Below are 4,232 nucleotides of genomic sequence, written 5' to 3' on the forward strand. Positions count from 1 at the left end.
ACGTTATTGTAAAAATTAAATTCCCGTTGTTCATGAGAGAGAGAGAGAGAGAGAGAGAGAGAGAGAGAGAGAGAGTAAGATTATGATTATTAATAATCATTAATAGTACACGGCTTCAGAACTATAAGAATCACTATTAAACTTAAAGCAAATCATATAATATTTTCGAAAGAACAGAGTGACATCACTTCCTGAGCATGACGTCATATTATGGATAACGTTTTGGTCGCGGAAGATTCTCGAAGCTTAATGGCAAAATATGATGCAATCGCCACGTGGTCCGGACAAAAAAGAGAGAGAGTCATACACGTTCAGTGGCTGGTGACATAAAAAAATAAAAACCAACATGCAAGTACCTCTTATTAAGGTGATAACAGCTTTTTTTCACAACAATACGAAGACCTCGGATGCTTCCAACTACTAGCCTTTTGACAGATACATCCTGCTTTGAACACACATCTCTCATCTCATACACATTATTCCAATTCTGAGCATATATTATTTGAACACATCACCTCTAAGTTGATTTTATTATGGAATCTGAATATAAAACATACATTTTACAAAAGTAACGTTTCCTTATTTTCAATTTCGGTATCTTAATCCGTATATTTTAACTCATATAAGTATATCAACATACATAAGGCCGTTCCCTTTGACCGCTGTCACGTAGTTATACGTCTGTTCGTTCCAGCCAAGATAATAATAACAATTTATCCCTTGGATATAGGACTATCAGCCTGGCGCCATTGGAAAATAACATCCTCATAGAACAGACACGGTTGCATTGTTTCGTGTATGGAAGTTTATTCGTTGTACATGAAACTCCTTCTTTTGACCTAGAATTTTATAAATAATAGGTTACAACAATTGGCCATTCGAATTAGAGTTGTTACTAATCATCAGACTTTTCTTTGACAAGCCGCATGATGGTATGCATTAATGTTGTTTCCAATAGATATCGCATCTTGCAGTCCGTATAATCCAGTCTTCGGGCTAAACCTAGGTTCGTTATGAATTCTATATGATCCACGATCCATGTCTGTTTTGTACATTAAAAAAAATATTAAACAAATGTAAACTGCATGGAAAACTACTCTCGGATACGGGTATTTTTCGAAGTAGTAGATTTCAAAACATGGTTTTTCTAATAAAAATTAAAATCTGTATCACAATGATAATACAAAATCTAAAATAACACATTTCACCCCGTTTGTATGCAGTTTTCAATAACTGTTGTAAAGACTGTAGACAGGAGCGGAGTAAGGGCTGTAATCTGATGTAAATCCAACTCAGTGTGTTCAGTGTAGGTCAAATCAAAGGTGATAAAATATTTTATTAACATTTATTCTAGGTGAAATAAATAAATCATAGACTCAGCTGAATGACTATAATTTTGCTATATGTTCGGGGCATGTAACGTTTATGTGGCGTCATCCTGAGTCATTCCCATTGTTTCTCATTTATATTTTAAAATTCGGAGAATGTACGTAATGTCCACTGGGTTAATCATTTCATATCAGTAATATTACATCTTGAGCTTATCTCTCTCTCTCTCTCTCTCTCTCTCTCTCTCTCGAGCTCTCTTCTCTCTCTCTCTCTCTCTGAGAGATATATATATATTATATATATATATATATATATATATATATATATATATATATATCAAAGTAGGAGAGAGAGAGAGAGGAGAGAGAGAGAGAGAGAGAGAGAGAGAGAGAGAAAGGCATATCCAAGTATCCTTGGAAGGTTGCATTTATATAAAGTCTTCTTTCCTTCCACGTGCAACGAGTCTGGTGGGTGGAACCACTCGAACATTAGTTAGAGAATGGTGCCTCAGATGATCCCTAGTCATTTTGGGCGATTCTAATTCCTTGTTTCATGGGCAATGGCGGATTTAGTGACCTCCCTTTTGTACAGGCAAACGACTTTTACTTTCCCCGTGACTTTTGACCGTAGACAAGGGAATTCCAAACTGGCCATCATCAATGAAAGAAGGAACATGAATCTTTCAAATGGACTCTTGTAATTCCAGACCCTAATACCAAACGCATCAAATTCGCTGCGGGTGGGAGGTAACTGGAGATGTAAACAACAACCGATCAATTCAAAATCAACTATGTTGCTGTGTTGTATATTTATGTATCCGCCAGTTATCTATATCATAGTCAAACCAAAATGACCATAGACATGACATTTTGTTGTACGTTTTAGACTTTGCCACTTTTCCCACGTTTGATTCATAAAACCTTGACCTAAGTTTGGATGTCGTATAGATGTGGCATCACGCCGCCAAACGTTTCCATGCTAGGTGTTAAAAAAAGGGGGAAAAAACTTGAAGACGTAGAATGAACTAAAATCTGAAGAATTGAAATCACTTAGTAAACTGTCTTGATCAAAAGGTAAGGTGAAGGTAATCTGGTTTCTAATCACCTAAATAAATGATATAATGCGATTACAAAAATAAAATACTGTAATTTGCTCCTCCGCCTGTCCCGGAACGGCCTCTTTCTTCTGAACAGGCCGGGGGAGGGATAATTGAGATTTTATGACCGGATTAAAGAACCCCGAATTGAGGAATTTTGATTAAAATGTAGCTAATGACACCTATATTGTTCTTACAGTGTAGTTAGAATACTCTAGCGTTATAAATTATGAATGACAAAATGGTTAGGTTCGAATTATTGTATATGGCATTATAGTTCAGAGGGTAACGTAAAAAATCTCTCTCTCTCTCTCTCTCTCTCTCTCTCTCTCTACGACTAAAGGATAATTTGATTAAAGAAATGGTAATACCGATAAATTTCATCATCTGCCTTTACAGATTTTCCTTGATCGATGTAATGAAACTGCCACCATTGTATAATACGAAATCTTAGGACCGGAAATTGCTGACAACCCGTTCACAATCATTATGCATATATCTTTCTTTACTGTCTTTACCTTGTTAGCCCTCTATTTTCGTTTTCATTATTCTCACTGTCTGATGCATTTTCAGCAATGTCCCTTGTGCAAGAATTTTGCACTTAACTTTCGTTCAGAATATGGTACTTGTATGAATGTTTGGGTGTTTTATAGCTAACCTTTTGTTCTCAACATTCCCGTATATATATATATATATATATATATATATATATATATATATATATATATATTTATATATATATATATATATATCTTATTTCAGTCGGAATAATTTCAATAAACTCCTATAATAAACAATGGCCAAATTTTCTTGACTGATACTCTCTCACTGACTAGCTGCAATGACCATTTTTAACAACACAACTTACTTATTCTACTGACCTCCTTATGTACACAAATATATATATATATATATAATATATATATATATATATATATATATATATATATATATATATATCTATATATATATATTATATATATATATATATATACTATATATATATATATTATATATAATATAAATATATATATATACGTTATATATATATATCTATTATTATTATTTATATATATTTAAATATATATAATAATAATAATTTATATATATAATATATTATTTAATAATCTATATTATATATATATATATAATAAAATATATATATAATATTTATATTATTTTATGTATGTATGTATGTATGTATGTATATATATAATGTGCATTTATGCGAGTACCATATCTGTTTATGCATGTGTATTCTATCATCCTCTTCCCTGATGTCGAAGTATGAATAATACAATAATGATGATTATGATATCAATAACAAGAATAATTAGGATGTGATTATCATCATTCTGATTAATAATTTCATTATCATTACTACATGGCCGTGTGCATAAGAAAAACCAAAGTATGTTATAAAATACTTTTTTATTCATTTGCTAAATACTGGCCTTTATCCACACAGGACAGGCCCTATGACCGTTTAGTAAATTCCGTGGGCATCTGAAAGGTACTTTACGTATCCTAGAAACTCCAGGTTAACAATGGGCTTCACAGTGTGTGTTAGTGTATGTAAGACTTTGTGCATATTTCAAGTTAAAGGGAACGTGAATTGCGCCATGGAAATATATTATACCATCAATATTCTCATTTGATACCCATTCCTTTGTTGTACACTACTTAGGTGTTTGAGTGTGTGAAACAAAATAAGAATTCCATACACTACTATTACCACTACTACCAACGTCTGAATCATCATTCATAAAGTATATAGGCAGGCGTCTAGTAAAGTACGTCATACTAC

The sequence above is a fragment of the Macrobrachium nipponense genome, chromosome 4 (genome assembly GCF_015104395.2).
Source record: "Macrobrachium nipponense isolate FS-2020 chromosome 4, ASM1510439v2, whole genome shotgun sequence".
NCBI classification, from domain to species: domain Eukaryota; kingdom Metazoa; phylum Arthropoda; class Malacostraca; order Decapoda; family Palaemonidae; genus Macrobrachium; species Macrobrachium nipponense.